At 45.5% G+C, this 25,053-nt stretch overlaps 1 protein-coding gene and 1 long non-coding RNA gene across 7 annotated transcripts in view; one reads left to right on the top strand and one right to left on the bottom strand.

Moving 5' to 3' along the window:
- DYNC1I2 (dynein cytoplasmic 1 intermediate chain 2) overlaps nt 1-15,202 on the bottom strand; it is a 151,113-nt gene extending 135,911 nt beyond the window's left edge. For all 6 annotated transcript variants that reach the window (XM_056533487.1, XM_056533488.1, XM_056533492.1 and 3 more), the window contains exons 1-2: nt 15,066-15,202; nt 9,534-9,581 (exon numbers count right to left, since the gene is read on the bottom strand). The gene's annotated coding sequence lies outside the window, so the exon portion shown is untranslated. The remainder of the gene's footprint in view (nt 1-9,533; nt 9,582-15,065) is intronic.
- A 26-nt stretch (nt 15,203-15,228) lies between these two features.
- LOC130283868 (uncharacterized) overlaps nt 15,229-25,053 on the top strand; it is a 63,189-nt gene continuing 53,364 nt past the window's right edge. The window contains exon 1 of the long non-coding RNA XR_008846870.1: nt 15,229-15,385. This is a non-coding gene — a long non-coding RNA (uncharacterized LOC130283868). The remainder of the gene's footprint in view (nt 15,386-25,053) is intronic.

Raw genomic sequence — 25,053 nt, 5'->3', positions numbered from 1 at the left:
TGAGGGGCGGAGCGTGACGTCACACGGGGGCGGAGGTGTGACGTCACACGCCGTCGGCCCTGTGGTCGCCGGTAATCAGACCTGGAGCGAACACGCTCTAAGCACCGGAGTAACCCTTTAACTAAGGACGGGACATCTTTCAGAAGGGGCCATAATAGCCAGTCAACATACTCTGTCAACATAATAGGTCTCCCGGGTGAGTTCTCCAGAGTCTTGTGGTATTTTGAGCAAAAAATACCAGTTCGCATCCTTCACTTCTACAGGAATCAGCCATTCAGCCAACTTCTCAGACAGCACTTCCAGCTCAACTTGCTTTCGCAAGAAGGTTTGCAATTTTGACCTAAGGCTGGGCATATGATTATTTTTTTTTTTAACAATTTGCAGTATGTTTTTGTAACAGTTGGCGTGTCGCTTCCTTATGTAATTTAATCATAAATATAGCTGATAAAGGGGGCAATGCATTGGTGATGTCAATGGCTTATTACATACAGGAAGTGACATGCCAACTGAGTGATACAGAAACATACTGCAAATTGTTAAAAAAATCCTATGCCTAGCCTCAGGTCAAAATTACAAACCTTCTTGCTAAAGCAAGTAGAGCTGGAAGTGCTGTCTGAGAAGTTGGCTGAACGGCTGATGCCTGTGGAAGTGAAGGATGCGAACTGGTATTTTTTTTTGCCCAAAATACACAAGACTCTGGAGAACAGTATCAGTCAGGGGGACACACAGAAGTCGTAAAAGAATTCATTTGTTGCAAAACTAGCCACGTAGTGTATGCTATTGTATGCATTTGTGGGAAGTTTTATATTGGTAGCACAATACGTGCACTAAATACCCGATTTAGGGAGCCCATCTGGTCCATAAAATCTGGCAAGGGCTCACCCCGCTTGACAGAGCATCAACTCAGGAACACAATGGTGATACTAAAGTCCTGAGCTTCATGGGAATCAAACAGTTAACACAGCAAAACGGTGGTGATATAGTGAGAGCACTACAAGTATATGAAGCCCGGTGGATCCTGAAAACAAATGCACAATACCGCGCGAGGTTGAATGACAGAATTGACCTGGGAATCTTTTTGTAAGCTGTTTTTTTTTTAACGTTGTTTTTCTAAACTTGTTATTAAAACGTTGTCTTAATTAACTCATCCTGCTCCTGATGTCACCTGGTCAGTATGCATATAAAAGGTGCGAGGAGCGGAGTGAGGGAGGAACTGTTGAAGCGCGCAAGGGCGTGAAACAATTGTCACCTGCATCAAGCGAACACACTGGCATCCTAGTTCTGGACAGAAAAAGACGTTTAATGTAACCTGCACCTTAAGAAGGAATAAAGATAACAAGTTTCTTACCTGGCAAGTGCCACTGTTCATTTCTTCTTTGGACTGTATTTGAAGTTTTGAGCATTCTAAAGAGTAGAGTACAACCAGATCTTGTTTCCCTGAGACACTCGAAGACTCCAGTAGGAGGAGCATTTGCAAGGCAGTGCCTACCAGCTGTTTCTACTCTTTTAATCTTGCTGTTATTACAATACATTGGCTCTGTTTTTCTATTCCTGGATAACCCCAATAGAAGTGGATAAGGTTTTTGAAACTCTACCTTCAATGTCCGGAAAAACTAAATCAGCCCAGAAATCTTCAGCAAGCACTTTGTTGAAGAAATGGTGCCGATTTTCACAGCAGATTTCACCTCTTTCATGTACAGAGGTGAAACTCACAGGAAATCTGATGCAAAGTCCATATGGATCACATGGCAGGGCCACAGATTTGTGGCAAGGTCTGTAATGGGATATTTCACTGTGTGTGTATTAGCATGGATAGCAAATAGCTGACACATGATTACACACATCCAGCTATTAAAAACGTATCCCCTATCTCCAGAACGGGGCCGGACTCTTCCCAGTGAGCACTCTGGCCCCCCGCCTTCGGAGACGTACTAGTCTCAGCACTTACAGCCCACTCAGTCAATCAGATGTAATGTTTCCCTGCCTCAGTCAGTGATGGACTGTGCAGGCGGTCACTGCCGAGATGAGTACATCTCAGAAAGTGGGGGTCGGAGAGTTAACCAGAGAGAGTCAGGCCCGCATGGAGGATATGCTGCACATTTTCCATAGTGAACAATGTATAGCTCTGCACCAAAATTCGCAGCAGAAATCCACACCAAATTGTGTGGCCTTTTGGTGTAAATTTGCCACTACAGATTATGTAAAAGAGGACCTGTGGAACCCACCCAAAAATGTTTTTTAGCCTGATCACACACCTTTTCAGTTTCTTGATACATCCTTCCAATCCTAAGATATCCATGTAAGCCACTTCACATCTGAGGAAGGGGTATTTTATACCCTGAAACACATCATATGTGGCATTTTTGTTCAATAAATAGTAGTTTGATGTAAAGAAATTTGCATCGCCATCCCATTTATATCGGACGGATTTCGTGCCAGTGTATCCAGGGTCTTTTCCTGCTCTACTCGCTATCTTTAAGGTGGATTTTGACACCCCGATTGAAGTTAATGGGTAAAATCTAAATCTGCACCCAGATCAGTTTACTTAAGGATTTTGTGCATATTTTTTTTTTGCTGAGTGTGGATGAAATTCCTACAAACCTCAGCCAATTTGCTACTACTCTAATATGCTGCAGATTTTCCATTCATAAATCCTATGCAGAAAAACCAGTGTATCTGCCCTGTATGACCATACCCTGAGGACTCCCAAGCGATCAGTTCATCACTGACGGTTCAGCGGCTTAAAGGGGTACTCCGCCCCTAGACATCTTATCCCCTATCCAAAAGGATAGGGGATAAGATGTTTGAATGCAAGGGTCCCGCCAGTGGGGACCCCTGCTATCTCCCTGCTGCACCCGGCGTACGTTTAGAGCGTTGGGTGCAGTGCCGGAGGCTCGTGATGTCACAGCTATGTCCCCTCAATGGAAGTCTATGGGAGGGGGCGTCACGCCCCCTCCCATAGACTTGCATTGAGGGGGCATGGCCGTGACGTCACAAGCAAGGCGTCACCATGACGTCCCAAGCCTCCACCCCGCATCACCAGTCGTCCGGCACGGAGCAAAGTTCGCTCCGTGCGGTTCACTCCGTGCATCAGATCTCTGGGGTGCCGCAGCCGAGATAGCGGGGGTCCCGCCTCTGAGGATCCTTTGGATAGGGGATAAGATGTCTAGGGGCAGAGTACCCCTTTAAACCCTGGGCGACAAGCCGATATCTCCAGTGGAGTGACAACTATAGTAATGCATGAACTAAGAATGCCATTGTTAACTCAGGAAACACATTTAGGTGGTACACACAATGATGTCAGTGCCGTCTCCCCAGAGGAACACTATCAATTCTGTCCATATGAGACACAAGCTCAAAACGTATGAAAAAAAGCAAACTTTCGTAACACTGTTCAATATAAGAGGTTACTGAATCGATATCCTGAATTTACTTTTTGGGCCCCCTGTACACACTCACAGCTGTATGCCCCCAACACAAAGGAGAGCGTTGAACGACTAACAATGCTGCCTTTCTGCTCTACTGTAGACTTGTCATAAAATCCTATGATAACCCATGATGAGCTGGAAAAAACACAAGATCTTAGGGGAGGGAAGAGAAGCAGATAATGCAGACAGTGAACACAGAAAAGGAAACTTCTCAACTACTCAACGATAGAAACACTAAAATTTGACTATATTTATGAATTCTAAAGGTTGTGATACACTCCTGGTGGCTGTAGGACTAATGGGGAAAGGACTTCAGCACATGGACAAGTGCCACAGCCCATTGGAAAAGCAGATCGGCGGGAGTGTCGAGACTTAGCCCCAAGCTGATCTAATATTCATGGCATATACTGAGGAAAGGCCATCAAATAATAAAGCCAGACAACCCCCTTTAAAAGGGTATTCCGGCCATAGACCTCTTATACTCTATTCAAAGGATAAGATGTATGATCACGAGGGGGCCACCACTGGGACCCACTGTGATCTCCCCTGTGATCACATTCTATACTGGGCTGCTGCTCCAGTCTCGGAAACCTCTGTGTTTCCAGGACTGGAGACATGACGTCACGCCCCCTACATTCATGTCTATTGGAGGGGGCGTAACGGCCATCCCACCCCCTCCCATAGACATGAATGAAGAGGGCGTGGCATGACATCACGTCTCCAGTCCCAGACAGAGGTTTCTGAGACTGCAGCAGCAGCCCAGTATAGAATGTGGATACTGCACGGAGATCGCCGGGGGTCCCAGCAGCGGGCCCCCTCGTGATCAGACATCTTATCCCCTATCCTTTAAATAGGGGATAAGAGGTCTATGACCGGAATACCCCTTTAAAGACAACTACTACACCTATGTCTATACAGTGGGAAATATGACACAAAGTTTAGGTAATAAAAAGTAATACATTTTTTGGGAACTGTAGTTTAACCCCTTAATGACGCAGCCCTTTTTCACCTTAAGGACTGAGCCCTTTTTCGCAATTCTGACCACCGTCGCTTTACGCATTAATAACTCAAACGCTTTTACCGAATATTCTGATTCTGAGATTGTTTTTTCGTGACATATTCTACTTTATTTTGGTGGTAAATTTTCGGTGTTACTTGCATCCTTTTTTGGTGAAAAATCCCCAAATTTCATGAAAATTTTTAATTTTTCTAACTTTGAAGCTCTCTGCTTGTAAGGAAAATGGATATTCCAAATAAATGTTATTTTTATTCACAAATACAATATGTCTACTTTATGTTGGCATCATAAAATGGACATATTTTTACTTTTGTTAAAAATTTGAGGGCTTCAAAGTAGAGCAGCAGATGTTGCAAAACTACAACTCCCGGCATGCCCAGACATGCTGGGAGTTACAGTTTGGCACCCACTAGGAAGGGCAGCAGTAAATATCGCTTACTGCCCCCTTCCGTCCACCGCCCCCCCCCCCCCCCCCCCCCACCGTCGCTTCGCTACCTGCGCTGTCTCCAGCGACGATCGGCGGTCCCCAAGCATCTTCTCCCCAGTTCTGCCCTGCGCTGCCATTGGTCAGAATCAGTTCTGACCAATGGCAGGGGATAGGAGGAGATCGCAGCACTGCGACCTTGCTCCTATCCCTCAGGATGATCGGGGCTGTCACTGACAGCTCCGATCATCCCTATTTTCCGGGTGATCGGGTCACCAGAGACCCGATCAGCCCGAAATAACAGAAAATCGCATGTCTGAATTGACATGCGATTTTCTGCGATCACTGACATAGGGGGGTCTCAGGACCCCCCTCGGCGATGTGCCGGGATGCCTGCTGACATCCCGGTCTGGTCCCCAACCGGCTAGAGGCGGGGACCGGAATTCCCACGGGCGTATGCATTCCCCACGTCCTCAAAGGACTCGGGATGCAGGGCGTATGCATACACCTGGCGTCCTGAAGAGGTTAATGGTGAGAGAGAAGCTAGATTCTTCTACCACTAGAAATCAATATACACTGCTCAAAACAATAAAGTGAACACTAAGATAACACATCCTAGATCTGAATGAATGAACTAATCATATGAAATACTTTCGTCTTTACATACTTGAATGTGCTGACAACAAAATCACACAAAAATTATCAATGCAAATCTAATTTATCAACCCATGGAGGTCTGGATATGGAGTCACACTCAAAATCTAAGTGGAAAACCACACTACAGGATGATCCAACTTTATGTAATGTCCTTACAACAAGTCAAAATGAGGCTCAGTAGTGTGTGTGGCCTCCACGTGCCCGTATGACCTCCCTACAACAACTGGGCATGCTCCTGATGAGGTGGCGGATGGTCTCCTGAGGGATGTCCTCCCACACCTGGACTAAAGCATCCGCCAACTCCTGGACAGTCTGTGGTGCAACGTGGCGTTGGTGGATAGAGCGAGACATGATGTCCCAGATGTGCTCAATCGGATTTAGGTCTGGGGAACGGGCCAGTCCATAGCATCAATGCCTTCCTCTTGCAGGAACTGCTAACACACTCCAGCCACATTAGGTCTTGCATTGTCTTGCATTAGAAGGAACCCAGGGCCAACCGCACCAGCATATGGTCTCACAAGGGGTCTGAGGATCTCATCTCAGTACCTAATTGCAGTCAGGCTACCTCTGGCAAGCACATGGAGGGCCCCAAAGAAATGCCACCCCACACCATTACTGACCCACCGCCAAACCGGTCATGCTGGAGGATGTTTCAGGCAACAGAACGTTCTCCACGGCGTCTCCAGACTCTGTCACATTTGCTCAGTGTGAACCTGCTTTCATCTGTGAAGAGCACAGGGTGCCAGTGGCAAATTTGCCAATCTTTGTGTTCTCTGGAAAATGCCAAATGTCCTGCACGGTGTTGGGCTTTAAGCACAACCCCCACCTGTGGACGTCAGGCCCTCATACCACCCTCACGGAGTCTGTTACTGACCGTTTGAGTGGACACATGCACATTTGTGGACTGCTGGAGGTCATTTTGCAGGCCTCTGGCAGTGCTCCTCCTGCTCCTCCTTGCACAAAGGCAGAGGTAGCGGTCCTGCTGCTGGGTTGTTGCCCTCCTACGGCCTCCTCCACATCTCCTGATGTACTGGCCTGTCTCCTGGTAGCACCTCCATGCTCTGGACACTACGCTGACAGACACCGCAAACCTTTCTGCCACAGCTCGCATTGATGTGTCATCCTGGATGAGCTGCACTACCTGAGCCACTTGTGTGGGTTGTAGACTCAGTCTCATGCTACCACTAGAGTGAAAGCACCGCCAGCATTCAAAAGTGACCAAAACATCAGCCAGGACGTGTAGGAACTGAGAAGTGGTCTGTGGTCACCACCTGCAGAACCACTCCTATATTGGCGGTGTCTTGCTAATTGCCTATAACTTCCACCTGTTGTCTGTTCCATTTGCACAACAGCATGTGAAATTGATTGTCAATCAGTGTTGCTTCCTGAGTGGACAGTGGGATTTCACAGAAGTGTCATTGACTTGGAGTTACATTGTGTTGCTTAAGTGTTGCCTTTATTTTTTGAGCAGTGTAACTACAAGGGTAGACAAAGCTACTACAAAGCTATTTGTGATGGACCAGGTCACATTTCTTTAATAAAGTAAAATGGCAAATCAATGAGGGAAGAAGAAAAGCATTCAGGGTATGTACAAAGCAGTGCATTATTGGGTACCTGATTCGATTCTTCCTGGCACAGGACAAAGCAGCTCACCTCAATGTGTTAAAATAGCTAATTCCCAAATATGAGTAAGGGTATGACAGTATGCGGGTAAGGGTATGACAGTATGCGGGTAAGGGTATGACAGTATGCGGGTAAGGGTATGACAGTATGCGGGTAAGGGTATGACAGTATGCGGGTAAGGGTATGACAGTATGCGGGTAAGGGTATGACAGTATGCGGGTAAGGGTATGACAGTATGCGGGTAAGGGTATGACAGTAGAGCTGCCAGTTTACAGTTCAACCAATGCACCTATCAGGACAAACATTATTGCTTCACCAAATGTGCAGGTTCCGCTGCAGATTTAAAGTTGTGAAATGCCAAAAACCATATGGTTTCGGGTATTAAAAAAAAAAAAAAAAAAAAAAAAAATTTTATTCCTGACATAAGACCAGGTATTTTAAATGCTATGGATACCTTTGACATGGAAAAATTATGCGACATGGAAATTAATTACATCATGTTTCTGCACTATATTACAGGTATACATTGGAATAACTTTAATTTTAAAAAGCTGCCTGATATTCAGTTTGCAGATTACTCCTAGTTTCAGACTTTTCTCATTTGGTCGTGTCCCTGGTAGTAATACATGCTAGATGTGAGGTCTAGGCAGGTAATTTACTATGACAGTGTTTAGGGATGTCCTGATACAATTTTTTTAAAGTGTACCGGTCGCCAACAAAAACTTTTGAAATAATGTAGATAATACCATTATATGTATATTTGTAATAAACATTGATTAAAAAATGTGTATTTTTGGGGTGAAAAAATGCTGTCCCTGCAGCTTTTGCCTGTGTGTCCATGAGGAGTCCAAATACAGGAAGTGAGGGACATTTTTTTTTTCTCACTTTTTTAGTCCCCATAGGGAACTACTACATGCAGTCTGTAGATTGCATACTGATCAATGCTACATTATAGCATAGATCAGTATTATGAGCGCAATTTCACCGCGGTGATCTCGATCAGCATCCCTGACCTAAAGGGTTAATGCGGGTCCCGGCTATGATGTGCGTTCAGCTGCTGATCGCACTGCATAGCTCGGGAGCTGAGAGTGCAGGCAGCTTACCGCACCTCTGCGACACCTGCCGGCGGGAGTCCCGCCGTTAGGTATCGGGACATTTGCATGAGTACAAGTACTCATGCAAATGTCCAGTATCGGTCCAGATACCGATACCAGTATCGTTATTGGACATTCCTAACAGTGTTAGATAGCACTGGATTTATTAAGAGACGCACTATTCTTTATGAATCCAGGCGCATCTGAGGCTGCACCATGCAGAAATCCATTACAGATCAGCACTGGCACAGATTTCTACTACAATTTACTCCTGCCAGCTATTGTGTTGGGGCAGCGCTGAGGAGCCATAAGTCACAAAATGTTGCGACTTTTGGCCCAGCTGCCCAGACCTTTATAGAGTCCCCCTATATGCTGCTGCCAGCACTTGATATCATATAACCTGTACAGCACAACTTCTTTACTGGACTGTCCTTCTACTGTCATTCCCAAATGACCATGTTGAATTGAAAGGGTCACTCAACTGATCGAGCCTTGTGCAGGATCAGCGCATTGGCCTGTGGTAAATACTAAGGGTATGTTCACACAGTAGGAGAATGTGCGAAAAGTCTGCATGGAAAACGTGGACAGACATTCCACACTTTAGAAAGTCCGGCGGGCGCTAGGACTGCCTGAAATGTGCCGTATCATAGACGGCAATGCACTTCCGAGCGAAATCTGCAGAAAGTCTATTCTTTCTGAAACCACCGGACTCGGGATATCCGCCATGTGCACAGTGCAGCAGAATCACATAGAAATCAATGGAACTCTGCTGCTGTGGAATGTCCATGAGGAATATTCCGAATAAATTCTGCATGGACATTATGCTGTGTGTACATACACTTAGGCTATGTACACACGGTAGAATTTCTGCACAAAATGATGCAGTAAAAATTGCCCTTTCACTTCAATGGAATTTCCTGCAGCGGAAATTCTGCTGTGTAAATGGAATGGAATCCCATTGAAGTGTATTGGCTATAAATTCATGCAGAATTCCATGCAGAAATTCTGGCGTGTAAACATAGCCTAACACAGAGACATGAGGGGTAGAACAGAAAAGGCCCTAAAGCTAGGAGCAGAAACGCCACCTAAGTAAAGGAGCAAAATGCTAGGACATTTTTAATGGTGACAACTTAGAAAAACTTATTTTTATATGAAAATTTACCAAAAAAACACTAAAATTTTGGGTTCCAATATAAAATTGTAAAATCTGAATTTTATTACAAAAGCATGAGAGCTAGGTTAAAACTCCAGCCCAAATATAATTTTACTCAGTAGAAAAAAAAACTTACCTTGCAATCCTCCAGTAAGCAGATGAAGGATGTCAAGCTTTAACCTGCCTGAAAAGACAAAGCAAGTCATAAAGTTGCCATAATATACACATATGCACACAAGTGCTATTATACACATTAAAGTGAAACTCCGGTGGAAACAAGTGGAAAACAAATGTTTTCAAATCAACAGGTGCCATAAAGTTTAACAGATTTGTAAATTACTTCTATTAAAAAATCTTAATCCTTTCAGTACTTATGAGCTTCTGAAGTTAAGGTTGTTCTTTTCTGTCTAAGTGCTCTCTGATGACTTGGCTCGGGAACAGCCGAGTTTAGAAGCAAATCCCCATAGCAAACCTCTTCTAAACTGGGCGTTTCCCGAGACACGTGTCATCACAGAGCACTTCGACAGAAAAGAACAACCTTAACTTCAGAAGCTCATAAGTACTGAAAGGATTAAGATTTTTTAATAGAAGTAATTTACAAATCTGTTTAACTTTCTGGAGCAAGTTGATATATAAAAAAAAGTTTTTTCCTGGATAACCCCTTTAATACTTCCAGTACTTATCAGCTGCTGTATACTACAGAGACATTTGTGAAGTTCTTTCCAGTCTGACCACAGTGCTCTCTGCTGACACCTCTGCGTATCAGGAACTGCCCAGATTAGAAGCAAATCCCCATAGAAAACCTCTTCTGCTCTGGACAGTTCCTGACACGGACAGAGGTGTCAGCAGAGAGCACTGTGGTCAGACCGAAAAGAACTTCACAAATTTCTCTATAGAATATCTGTAGTATACAGCTGCTAATAAGTAAGTTCATGAACTATTTTCTTCCGTCAAAAAATAACATCCGTTATCAATAATGGACTATAATGGATAAAAACGGATATTAGAAAAATCCCATAGACTATAATGGGATTTTCTAACGGACGTATAGGATTTGGTTACTGCCGGTGACAGCTGATTTTAGGACGGAACTAGCGACGGAACTTGCTAAATGGAGAAATTTGCTAGTGTGAAACAAGCCTAATACTAATGTTTTATAGATATGCCAATTTTATTATACTTGCATCACGCCCCCTCCCATTGACTTGCATTGAGGGGCGTGGTGGTGATGTCACGAGGGGCGTGGCCGACCCGCAGCACGAAAACAGTGTTCGGAAAATTTAGTTCTGAGCGCTGGCCAGTGGAGTACCCCTTTAAAGAGAACCTATCATCACTTCGCCGCTGCCTGAAGCCATTAGGGAACCTGTCATTAGAATCACTGATACTGATAAAAATAATACTTCCCGATCCATGCTCTTGTTCCATGGATAATCTTTTTCTTCATATCTAATCAGACCCTTTGAGAACAGGGGGGGGAAATAGTGTTTCAAGTCCCTAGTGCTGGCAACGTCAATCATCATCAGAAGTGCTTCCTCTCCCTGTGTTGTGGCTCCTATGGTGCAGAATGGAGCTCCACTCTGCATCTAACACCTCTCCGTCATTGCAAAGCTCAGGAGAGGGGCTATGCTGCAGAGTGGAGCTCCATTGTGCAGTATAGGAGCCTCAGCAGAGGAGACGGGAACACTTCCTATAAAGATTGACGTCACCGCGCAAAGGGCGGAGGGGGTGTGGGGGGTTGGGAACATTCACATGCTCCAAGCTCCTGATTGGTTTATGAAGAAAAAGAAGAATATCAGCTAAATGAAAGCACAGATTGGGGATTGGTTGGCATCATTCTCATCAGTATCACCCGCACTACAAGCCTATACCAATAGGTTAGTGTGGGTGATACAAATAACAGATTGCCTTTAAAGAGGTTTCCCCACAAATAACTTTATGACACATCCACAACAGCCTGAAGTCTGAAACATAAGCAGCTCTAAGGGCAAAACAAGGTCATGATGGGTTATCAGTCTCTGTATGGAAACAAGAATGTCTTCATTCACTGACAGCAAGCAGAAATTATTGAAATGGTAAGGATTTTAAGCTACATCTCATTTATATTGTTTATACGAACACCAATTTGTACACCTACTGTGCACACTACTCACTGTATGCAATGCACCAACATACTGGCACTACAGACGCCATGTATATAAAAAATAGACAACATCTCCAAACAGCTGCAGTGCCCAAGATCTCACCTTGGTAAATACTGGAATAAAGTTTAATACTGGGGCAGCACTGGGTAGCTGGCAATCAGCATGACAGGATTATGCTGCAAGGGAGAGATGCTTAAAGTGTACGTCCGATATTTTCTTGATCATGAAGGACATTCATTTTAAATTTGGTGCATAAATCCTTTCCAAAGCCATGATAAACTTATAATAAAAACTTTTGGACTTCAAAGGGGTACTCCACTGGAAAAAACATTTATTTTATTTTTTTTTATCAACTGCTGCCAGAAAGTTAAACAAATTTGTAAATTACTTCTATTAATAAAATCTTAACCCTTCCAGTACTTATCAGCTGATGTATGATCCAAGGGAAGTTCTTTTCTTTTTGAATTTCCTTTCTGTCTGACCACAGTGCTCTCTGCTGACAACTCTGTCCATTTTAGGAACTGTCCAGAGTAGGAGCAGAGTGAGCAGAGAGAGGAAATTCACAAAAAAAAAAAAAAAAAAAAAAAAAAAAATCAGTTTATCTTTCTGGCACCAGTTGATTAAAAAATAAAAATAAAATAATAATAATAATAATAATGTTTTCCAGCAGAGTACCCCTTTAAGTGTCACTTCAATGGTAAATTTTTAATGTTTTTCTGTCACTTATTAAAGGGGTACTCCACTAGCCAGCGTTCGGAACCTAATGTTCCGAATGCTGTTTTCGCGCTGTGGTGGTCGGCCACACCCATCGTGATGTCATGGCCACGCCCCCTCCATGCAAGTCAATGGGAGGGGAAGCGATTTCCACCACGCCCCCTCCCACCTACACGTGAAGTTATCTCACAAGAAGTATCAGTCCAGAAAATGCTTAGACTTTTAGGGGAGATTTATCAAAACCTGTGCAGAAGAAGAGTGGTGTATGCAAAATAAAAAGTGAATGGGGCCGGTGGGGTTTCGTTGCTGTCACTACCTCCGTCCCAGCCCCGCTATCAGCTGTTGTAACAGAGCTTCCTAACGGAGCAGCACAAAGCTGATGTGAACATAGCTTTAGATTAAATGTCACAACACAACAATATTTATAATCACATGACCAAAGTTTTTTTTGTAGCCCGAGCCTAAGGGTACAGTCACACGAGCGGATCTCCAGCGTGTATTATGCTGCGGATCCACCGCTGAAGGACCGCTGTATGCTGCCTTTATTAGGTGCCAGCTCGGAGTGGTAATCCTCCGCTACCAACAGACACACTGCGATGTGTGAGTTGCCGTGCGCAGCATACTCGCACATCGCGACAGCTCTCAGCTCATAGAGCAAGGGGAGTGACCGCGATGTGTGTGAGTACACCGCGCATGCGCAGCGACTCGCACATCGCTTCAGTGTGTCTGCTTGTAGCAGGTACCTGTAAAGGCAGCATACAGCGGTCCTTCAGCAGCGGATCTGCAGAGTAATACATGCTGGGGGTCCGCTCCTGGGAATGTGCCCTAAGGGTCTATTCACATGGCAGAATTTCCGCATGTGGATTTCGCCTTAAATTAAAGCCCAACACACTTCAATGGGATTACATACAAAATCTGCACAAGCCAGAAACCACCCAAATGAATGCAAAAGTGGAATTGGTGCAGATGTGCAGAAATTCTGCCATGTGAATAGACCCTTAAGCCCATCCAAAACCGATCTAATGATGTGGCCACAATTTGTTTTGGCTACAAAGATTTTACTGGAGTTTTTTTTTTAATCAAATTTTTAACAGAAAAACACCCATAACCTAAAAAACATGTAGCATTTTTTGGGGATGGTAATCCAACGTGTGACAACACATCGGCCACTAGGTGTGGCATCAGCTTGAGGCTACTGACAGTTTTTGTGGCTTATTTTTCCTACAAAAATATTGTGTATTAGGACAGAGCGCATCCCCAGTGTATTTTATGCTGCAGCTGCACTGACAGCAGTCACAGAGGTACTCTGTGATCAGGTAGCTCTGTGTGTCTGCTCATAGTGGTGGATTTCCTGCTGTAGAAAACCTCCGCCATGAGCAGACACACAGAGCTTCTTGGCCGCAGCCGGAAGCCAGCTCTGCAGTTCCTCTTTGACAGGTTTTTCTTACCTCCACCTATATACCCGCGCTAATCCCCCATTCTGCCTGCAGTCAGTGTTTCAGTGTTACAGGAGCAGCGAGCGCCAGGTGACCATCCCAGCCAAACAGCAGCCTTCGTGTTGACGCTCCAGAGTGGCGACACTCAGGAGTACGGAGCATCATGCCTAGGCTGCTGATTGGCTGTGGCAGTCACGTGACACCAGAGCATCCACTAAAGACATCCAATGCGGCACACTGGAGTCAGAACAGGGAATCAGTGTAGGAACAAATATGGAGGTAAATAAAACCATTTGGTTTTGTATTTTGATGATGAGAGGACACTTATGACTGTGACACATGGGGGAGATGAGAGGACTTTAATAACTGAAACACAGGGGCGAGATGAAGGGGACACTAATGACTGACACACAGGGACAGTAATGACTGTGACACATGGGGGAGATAGGGAGACAGTAATGACTGACACATGGGAAGAGATTTGGGGACAGTAATGACTGACACATGGGGGAGATGAGAGGACTTTAATAACTGAAACACAGGGGCGAGATGAGGGGGACACTAATGACTGACACACAGGGACAGTAATGACTGACACATGGGAAGAGATTTGGGGACAGTAATGACTGACACATGGGTAGAGATTTGGGGACAGTAATGACTGACACATGGGTAGAGATTTGGGGACAGTAATGACTGACACATGGGTAGAGATTTGGGGACAGTAATGACTGACACATGGGTAGAGATTTGGGGACAGTAATGACTGACACATGACGGAGAAAGGGAGACAGTAATGACTGACACATGACGGAGAAAGGGAGACAGTAATGACTGTGACACATGGCGAAGATAGGGAGACAGTAATGACTGACACATGGGAAGAGATTTGGGGACAGTAATGACTGACACATGGGTAGAGATTTGGGGACAGTAATGACGGACACATGACGGAGAAAGGGAGACAGTAATGACTGACACACACGGAGAAACAAGGGGGAAATAATGACTGTGACACACGGAGAAACGACAGGGTAGTAATGACTGACACACAGGGGGAGTTGAGGGGACAAAGGTCATATGATCTCATAACTGTTTCACAACAGCTGGAGGCACACTGGTTAGACAATATGTGACACAGGTGCATGGACAATAGCGGTCAGGCCATGCTGGTACTTGTAGTTTCAATTCCACAATACAGTCTACACAAGGGATACACATATAAAAAGAAGACCCCACAACACAGCAGAAATGCCCCATCCACAGCATTGCCCATACCCCCAGCCCGTCCATTGGCTGGGCAATACCCGTAACAATGACAACCACTAGGCCTCGGCCTCATGCCCGCTTCTCACCCACACCCCAACCTATACCCACCGAATTGCCAACCACACTTCTCGCCCACTGGGTCCAATGGTGTCACCGCCCTGTCTCCCCGTGCACCCCGCCCGACGCCGGCCACATACACTGCGAATGACTGATGCTCTACGGAAACCGACGCGGGCCAAAACACCAACCGCGCAGCTGCAATGACGTCATCCCATCAATGAGATGACAGGGAAACGGGATTCAAAAATGTAGAGGGCGAAAGGGAATGCTTCCTGTATGTCTCCAGTGCGGGCGCCATTTTACTGTGGACACGGCCGTTAGATATAAAGAGCGTTGGTCTCCGGGAAAGTTGTCGATGTATTATTTGGGTAGGAGGCATGTTGCTTACATACATTGTGTAGATGACTTTTACTCCTACCATCTTGCACGTCACGCGTATACATAAACAATGCCAGTGCTCTGTAATGCCATTGATGTTGGAAGACACTGCAGATATATCCTAATGTGAGTTGATGGAGGTGTACTTCATAAGACCTGCACCAGCTGACCTCCATACATAGGAAGAAGTGATTTTTACATGCACTTTGTGCGGACCTCCATATGTCACAAAACTGCAACTCCCAGCATGCCCCAACAGCCCTTGCCTGTGAAAAGGGTTTCCACCTTTCTTGCAAAAAAAAAAAAATGCTGGCCATGCTAATTTGCATAATTAATTATAAATGCATGACATCACAGAATATACATATGCAGGGAAAATTTTGTCCTATTTTGACCCATATAACTTTTTTTTATTTCTCCTTATACGGGGATGTGTGAGGCAAATTTTTTGCGCCCCGATCTGTAGTTTTTAACGCTACCATTTTGGTTTTGATGTGACTTTTTGTATGCTTTTTCTTTAAATTAAATATGGGAGTTACAGTTAGTTACTAAGTACAACTCCCAGCATGCCCTGATACAGCCTGTGGCCCAGCAGCTGCCCCAAATGAAAACTACAACTCCCAGCAGTTTGGACTATATAGTGGTATATAGTATATGTCAGTGTTTCCCAACCAGGGGTGCCTCCAGCTGTGTCAAAACTACAACACCAAGCATCCAGGGGTGCCTCAAGCTGTTGCAAAACTACAACTCCCAGCAGTTTGGACTATTTAGTGGTATATAGTATATGTCAGTGTTTCCCAACCAGGGGTGCCTCCAGCTGTTGCAAACATACAACACCAAGCATCCAGGGGTGCATCCAGCTGTTGCAAAACTACAATTCCCAGCATGCCCGGACAGCCGTTGGCTGTCCGGGCATGCTGGGAGTTGTAGTTTTGCAATAGCTGGAGGCACCCCTGGATGCTTGGTGTTGTAGTTTTGCAACAGCTGGAGGTGCTCTGGTTGGGAAACACTGGTATAGTATATGGTACAACATTCCGGGAGTTGGAGGATTGGTTGGATAAATACCGGCCATTGCATTGCCAGTATTTGTAATATAAGAATAACCACAAAGTTGCCAAAATACCGTCCAGGTGGCAACCCTACCTGTGAGCCACCAGATTTTGTAAAACTATAACTCCCAACATGCCGCTTTCCTGGCATGCTGAGAGTTGTAGTTTTGCAACATTTTAAGGTCCACACTTTGGAGACCACTGATGAAAGGCCTCTTTCACATTGCCAATGTTCTCCAATATACAGAGCTCCATCAGAAATTTTGTCGGACCCTATTCTAGCCAATGGTATCCATTGGGACCAGTGATGACCTGGTGGGGTCAGTTGTGCGTCGACCCATTTTGGGGCTGTTTGGCGCAAAAAAAAAAAAAAAACCCTGAACGGGATGGAGCACGAGGGCAATGTGAATATAGCCTAAACAACTTAGCCCCATTACCGCAATTTGAAGCATGCTCAGCTCTTCATACCCCGTGGGTCCAGGTTGCTATCAGCAGCCAGGACCCACGGTAAATGATGGACATCACTGATTGGGCAAATGCCCGGAATTAACCTATTAGACGCCAGGATCAAGGTTGATTGCGGTGTCTAAATGCAGGATTTAACATTGCTGGTTAGCTCAGGGAGCTGACGGGACATCTGTGGTGCAATCGCGGGTCCCAATCAAAACCTGCCTCCTCGCCATCTGATCGATGCTCTAATGTCCCCAGCCAGCCATGGCAGGCTACAGCAGCAGAGCACTGATAACACTGATCAATGCTGAGCCAAAGCTCAGCATTAAACTGTGTATGCATTGAACAATGGCCAAATATAGGGGACTAAAAAATAAGTAAAAAGTGCAAAAAAAAAAAGTTAGTGAATGTGAATAAGCCCCTCCCCTAATAAAAATTTTAATCACCCTCTTTTCCCATTTTTTAAATAAAATAATGTAATCAAAAATAGACATAAACATATGTGGTACCGCCGCATGTGTAAATGTGGCAATGCTGTGGATGTAAAATATAATGTTAAATTGCACGGTTGATGGCGTACATGTACATGTATTGTATCTGTCAGGGTCCGGACTAGCGGCTGGTGAGGACACTGGAGATGGATCCTCTGTGCCAGAGAGGCGATGACGCGGGTCGTACTGGGGAATCGGTTCTAAGCAGTTACTGGTGTTCACCAGAGCCCGCCGCAAAGCGGGATGGACTTGCTGCGGCGGTAACTACCAGGTCGTGTTCCCCAGTAGCGACTCGACCTCTCTGGCAGCTGAGACTGGCGCGGTACACAAGGACTAGACAGAGGCGAGGTCAGACGTTGCAGAAGGTCAGGGCAGGAAGCGAGGTTCGTAGTCAGGGGCAACAGCAGAAGGTCTGGGTACACAGGCTATGGAACACACTATAATGCTTTCACAGGGCACAAGGCAACAAGATCTGGCAGGGACAGGAAGAGGAAGTGGGTTTATATGGTGTAGGGAGGTGAATGAACTAATTGGACCAGGCACCAATTAGCGGTGCGCTGGCCCTTTAAATCTTAGAAAGCCGTCGTGCGTGCCCTAGGGAGCGGGGCCGCGCGCGCCGGGAAGAGACAGACACCGGAGGAGGAGGGTGAGTAGAACGGGGCACGATCCGCGAGCGGGCCTGACCCGCCACGCGGATCGCGTCCCCGCCAGCACGAACACAGCAGCGCTCGCGGTCAGAGACAGAGACCGGAGCGCTGCTGTTAGCAGAACGCTGCGAGCGCTCCGGGGAAGCCGCTGGACCCGTAACGCTCGGCGTTACCGTATCTTTAAGAGTTGTTGTGTTATATGTGTTGTATCTTGAAGAGTTATGTCATGTGGTTGTTACCCAGGAGATACCAGTGACCAGGTGATCTCAAGAGTGACCTATGGGCTCCCTGCTAGTCTCCCCCATATAAGCCCTGGGTGGAGCTAGCTTCTCGCTCTTGGAGCTTAGAGCTCTTGCTTCCTGCTGAGGACCAGTCAAGTCGAGCCTAAGTGTGTGTCCATAGTTATAGGAGGCCTCAAGTCCAGTCTGCAACCACAAGCTATAAACTTGCAAGTAAGCACCAGTCACAGTCTTGTCAGTCATCAGTCACAAGTCAAGTCAGTCACAGTCATCATTTGTCAAGTCAATGTTGCCTGCATTAAATTGACCCCATCTATTACAAGTCCCAGCAAGCCCTTAAGGTCTCTGAGTCACTGGTCACCTCAGTGGGCCCGGCTGAACTGTATAGACTTTTCCACCTGTCTAACCTCAGTAAAGCTACCATTATTCCTAACTTGGCATTGGAGTCATTATTGCCCCCGTGCCTAGCCCAGGATCCAGCGGTATACCTTCGGGTGGTATTGAAGATAAACCCCACCCTGGTATCATGAATACAAGGGGTTAATGCCATCTGTCCCTAGGGTGATTCTATCTGCCCTGCATCACACCCCATACCTCAAAAACAAAAATGGTACAGATGAAAACAGACCACAGTGCAAAAAAATTTACCTTCATACATCACTGTATGCGGAAAAAGTCAGAAGAGGACAATTATAAGCATACTAATTTTGGTGCATGTAGTTTTTAAGTAGTAAAATAAAACTTATATGAATTGGGTATCCTTGTAATCATGATATGATAAATGATGTCATTACAAAGTACATTGGTGACAGAAAAAACAAGCCCTTATATGGGTCTGTAGGTAAAAAATTGAAAGTGTTATGGTTTTTAGAAGGGGAAGAGGGAAAAACGAACGTGCAAAAAAAAAAAATTGGCCTGGTCCTTAAGGGGTTAACTCTCTACATAATGTGCCTCCAACAAAAGAAACAATTGTCCTAGAATAACCAACACATATCTGTGTAGTGTAAAGTAACAAAACCACCCCAAATTATAACACTACCACCAGACATAAATGAATCACACAAGTCTTTATTGAAAATATCCATATATTAAAAAATTGAATTGACATTAATAGGCACCAAAATCAGTACATACAAGAAATCAGAATGGAGGAAGGCAGAGTAAATTACATAATAGTAAATAATCAATAGCTTATTCTCAATTCATATATATGTGCAAGTACATCCATAAAGTGCATAGTGCAGTCAAAGAAAGGCAAACTTAGAAAGGAGACAGAGCATAATACAGAAAATTCCCAGCAAAATACCATACAAGCATGCCTTACCACCTTCTGCATAAACCCCAACAAACGTTTCGCTCAATGCCGAGCTTCCTCAGGGGGAGTTGTCTGTGTCCAGTTCCTTTCACTGTGTATGTGGTGTCAGATCTCCACCAATCAGATATTGTTGACCTATCCTAAGGATAGACCATCAATCAAAAAAACTGTAGACAAGTAACAAAGACATGTTAAAAGTTTTGATCTGTCGGTGTCTCAGCACTAGGGATTTAAAAAACACCAAACCCACTTGGCATTTTTTTTTGTGCAAAATAGTAGGGCAGTTGAGTGCGGCGTGTTTTTTCAGGTCAGCACAACTCAAACATGGAAAGGTGCGAGTCATTGGGGTGTAGATAATGGCCAATATTATGTATAACTCTTCTTCATCAGGTCTGGCTCCTCCTTGGCCACCATCAGGACTGTGCAGCAATGCCCAAAGATGAAGAGGAATTGATATGTAAATTGAGGGATTAAATCTGTAGTGTGAATTTTGAGGAGGGTCTATGCTATGCTATAAAGTCAGGTCTGATGTCTAATTTTTAAGGTCTTATCTGCATTTAGGGGATTATCCAAATTAAGCAGCACAGCAGCATTATTTACAATGTTTGCATAATTTCTGAATATACGCAGTTAGTTGGAGTTGCACAAATTATATTAAAGGGGTACTCTGCTCCTAGACATCTTATCCCCTTTCCTTTGGATAGGGGATAAGATGTCTGATCGCTGGGGTCCTGCCGCTGGGGACCCCCACTATCTCGGCTGCGGCACCCTGCTGTCATCATTGTACAGAGCAAACTTGCTCTGTGCGTAATGACTGGTGATACAGGGGCCGGAGCATCGTGACATCACAGCTTCACCCCCTTGTGACGTCATGGCTCGCCCCCTCAATGCAAGTCTATGGGAGGGGGCGGGCTGTGACGTCACGAGGGGGTGAAGCCGTGACGTCACAATGCTCCGGCCCCTGTATCGCCCGTTATTACGCACAGAGCGAGTTTGCGTGCAGTGATGACAGCGGGGTGCCGCAGTCGAGATTGCGACAGGACTCTAGCGATCAGACATCTTATCCCCTATCCTTTGAATAGGGGATAAGATGTCTAGGGGTGGAGTTCCCCTTTAACTTCAAGGACAAAGGGTGTACTTGCAGGCCCCCCTTATATGACCTGCACTCAGGAGATGAGAGCAGGTCATAGCGGGTGGTCCCGCGGACCTGTATACATAAGACATAAACATATGCGTAAAATGTCCAAACTAAAAAAGTATAACGTTAATTAAATACCGAAGTCCAGAATTATGTAATTTTTGTCACGTTGTATACCCTAAAAAAATGTATGAAAAGTGATCAAAAAGTCCCATCAAAAATGGTACCGATAAAAACTTCAAATCACAACCCAAAAAATTATCCCTTATACGGGTCATAGCGGGTGGTCATAGCGGGTGGTCCCGTGGACCCGTATACGTAAAAAAAAACGTGGTATCGCCATGTGCGTAAATATCCAAACTATAAAAATATAACGTTTATTAAACCACACGGTCCAAAGTCCAGAATTGCGTATTTTTGGTCACGTTGTGTACCCTAAAAAAATGTATGAGAAGTGATCAAAAAGTCCCATAAAAACAAAAATGGTACCGATAAAAACTTCAAATCATGGTGCAAAAAATAATTCAACAAAGCTTTATTGAAATTTTAACAGACAAAAAGGACAAAGAGCATGGTAATACGGATCGCAATTGGATGAGGGGAATAAAATAACAATAACAAGTGAGCTAAAGGAAAGGGGAGATGTAGTGGATTAGAGGAGTAGCTCAGAAGAGCAGAAGAAATCATAAAAAAGGAAGGACAACAATGATGATGGGACTAAAGGGAAACCAGAAGAAGGATACAAGAGCTACAGACAACAGAAACGGTAGCAATAAGCATATACAAATAGGAGGAAGGGAAGCAAATAATAAGGGTAAAGAAAGTAAAAGCCAAGAGATTAGAGAACAGAGGTCAAGGAGAGAGAAGGAGGGGGCAGAGGGACCTAAGCAGTAGCGAAGGACCCCAATCGGTAGGCATCTGAGGAGCAATAGGTGGTCCAGGGATTCCATGTAGAGAAATAGCGGGTGGAGTCAGAGGGGGAGACAGCCAGAAGCTCCTCCATATGTTGAATGGAGGCCACTTCGGCCACCCACTCTCCCACAGTCGGGGCATCTGCAGAGCGCCAATGGCGAGGGATGACTGTCTTGGCCGCCTGAAGAAGATGCCTCAAAAGCGATCGTTTATATTTAGGGGCAGTCATGGGGAGCATAAATAGCAGCACTGCACTAGGGTCGGGGGGAACAGCAATGCCTGTGGGTAATGGAGAGAATTAACCCCTTAAGGACTCAGCCCATTTTGGCCTTAAAGGAGTAGTCCAGTGGTGATTCAGTGGTGAGCAACTTATCCCCTATCCTAAGGATAGGGGATAAGTTGCAGATCGCGGGGGGTCCGACCCCTGGGGCCCCCCGCGATCTCCTGTACGGAGCCCCGACAGCCCGCTGGAAGGGGGCGTGTCGACCTCCGCACGAGGCGGCGGCCGACACGCCCCCTCAATACAACTCTATGGCAGAGCCGAAGCGCTGCCTTCGGCAATCTCCGGCTCTGCCATAGAGATGTATTGAGGGGGCGTGTCGGCCGCCGCCTCGTGCGGGGGTCGACACCCGCTATCTCGGCGGAGAGCCGGGGCCCCGTACAGAGAGATCGCAGGGGGCCCCAGCGGTCGGACCCCCCGCGATCTCAAACTTATCCCCTATCCTTAGGATAGGGGATAAGTTTTTCACCACTGGACCACCCCTTTAAGGACTCAGACAATTTAATTTTTACGTTTTCATTTTTTCCTCCTCGCCTTCTAAAAATCATAACTCTTTTATATTTTCATCCACAGACTAGTATGAGGGCTTGTTTTTTGCGCGACCAGTTGTCCTTTGTAATGACATCACTCATTATATCATAAAATGTATGGCGCAACCAAAAAACACTATTTTTGTGGGGAAATTAAAACGAAAAACGCAATTTTGCTAATTTTGGAAGGTTTTGTTTTCACGCCGTACAATTTATGGTAAAAATGACATGTGTTCTTTATTCTGAGGGTCAATACGATTAAAATGATACCCATTATTACATACTTTTATATTCTTGTTGCGCTTAAAAAAAATCACAAACTTTTTAACCAAATTAGTACGTTTATAATCCCTTTATTTTGATGACCTCTAACTTTTTTATTTTTCCGTATAAGTGGCAGTATGGGGGCTCATTTTTTGCGCCATGATCTGTACTTTTTTTTGATACCACATTTGCATATAAAAAACTTTTAATATATTTTTTATAATTTTTTTTTTAATAAAATGTATAAAAAAGGAGAAATTTTGGACTTTTTTTATTTTTTTTCGTTCACGCCATTCACCGTACGGGATCATTAACATTTTATTTTAATAGTTCGGACATTTACGCACGCGGCGATACCAAATATGTCTATAAAAAATGTTTTTTACGCTTTTTGGCGGTAAAATAGGAAAAAACGGACGTTTTACTTTTTATTGGGGGAGGGGATTTTTCACTTTTTTTTTACTTTTACTTTTACATTTTGTTACATTTTTTTTTTACACTTGAATAGTCCCCATAGGGGACTATTCATAGCAATACCATGATTGCTAATACTGATCTGTTCTATGTATAGGACATAGAACAGATCAGTATTATCGGTCATCTCCTGCTCTGGTCTGCTCGATCACAGACCAGAGCAGGAGACGCCGGGAGCCGCACGAAGGAAGGAGAGGGGACCTCCGTGCGGCGTTATGAACGATCGGATCCCCGCAGCAGCGCTGCGGGCGATCCGATCGTTCATTTAAATCGCGAACTGCCGCAGATGCCGGGATCTGTATTGATCCCGGCACCTAAGGGGTTAATGGCGGACGCCCGCGAGATCGCGGGCGTCGGCCATTGCCGGCGGGTCCCTGGCTGCGATCAGCAGCGCATGACACGGGCATCGCTCCGATGCCCGCGGTTATGCTTAGGACGGAAATGTACGTCCTGGTGCGTTAAGTACCACCTCACCAGGACGTACATTTACATCCTGCGTCCTTAAGGGGTTAATTGCCAGAAGGGGGCCAAGGCTGGGCAGCTCCACCAGATATGTGTCATCGTGCCCCCGGCAGCACCACATCTCCAGCAAGTATCAGGGATCGAGGGGTACCAGCGGTGAAGAATTGATGGCACATGATACCAGCGTGATAACATTTTTAAACTGGTCTCTTGGGCTTTGGTGGCCACAACCGCCTTGTGGGTCAGGTAAAAACATCGAGACCACTCTTCCAGCGAGAACTGGCGGCCCAGCTCGGCCTCCCATGCCGCACAATAGGATGGGAGGGCTTGCGACCTAGGTGAGAGAAGGAGGGCATACAAGAGGGAGATTGCGTGCCAGGGGCAGGAGGAGGCCATGCAAGTCTGTTCAAATGGGGTCAAGGAGCGCGGTGCTGAGAGGGTATCCCGTATTGAGGAGTGAAAGTGTTTGAGCTGAAGATATTCGAATAAGGCCCGTCGGGAAACCGGCCAAGATTCACTAAGCTCCCCCAAGGGTTTAAGGGTCCCATCTGCTAAGACATGGCAGAGGCGCATTGGGCGCCCCAGAGAGGCATCCAGAAAGCTACCCTCCGAGGACCAGCCAGGGGGGAAATCCGGATGGCCTGAGACTGGGAGCAAAGGACACGTACAGTCAAGGGAGCATACTCGTCTGGCAGTGTGAAGAGAGGCTAAGGTATGTTTGGTAGAGAAAGAAAGAGGTACGGTGTCTGGGAGTGTGGGAGACCAAATCCAGGGAAGCGTAGAGAGGGTGCGGGGGCAAAGGGCTTGGGCAAGCTTCACCCACAACTTGCGATCTTGGTTGTGGAACCAGTCCAGAACCCGAGCATGAGCGCAGGCCAAGTAATACAGTTTGCTTTCCGGGAGACCCACACCACCTGACAACTTTTTTTGAGAAAGGGAAAGCCTGCTAATCCTGGGACGGGAGGACATCTACACAAAAGAGCCAAAGCACCTATGAAGATGCACCCAGAATACAGCGGGTATATGTATTGGGAGGGTTTGAAGCAAGTATAACAAATGAGGCATAATGGTCATCTTCAGTATGGTTATCCGTCCAAACCAGCAGAACTCCCCACGATTCCAGGCTGACAGGTCAGAGCGGATTCGGGTAAGCAAAGTGGAGAAGTTAAGGGAGAATAGAGTGGAAAAGTCAGCAGGGATGATAATGTCCAGGTAGGTTATGCCCCGAGAAGGCCACGTGAAAGGAAAGGATGAGTGAAGGGTATGTAGATCATGGTTTGTCAATGAAACACCCAGCGCCTCAGATTTAGAATAATTGATTTTAAAATTGGACCAGCGGCCAAACTCAGGTTCGGGAGAGAAATTAGTGGGTTAGTGAGATATACTAGGAGATCGTCGGCAAAAGAC

The sequence above is a fragment of the Hyla sarda genome, chromosome 8 (assembly GCF_029499605.1).
Source record: "Hyla sarda isolate aHylSar1 chromosome 8, aHylSar1.hap1, whole genome shotgun sequence".
In the NCBI taxonomy this organism is placed as follows: Eukaryota; Metazoa; Chordata; class Amphibia; order Anura; family Hylidae; genus Hyla; species Hyla sarda.
This window is presented reverse-complemented; position numbering and strand designations above follow the sequence as displayed.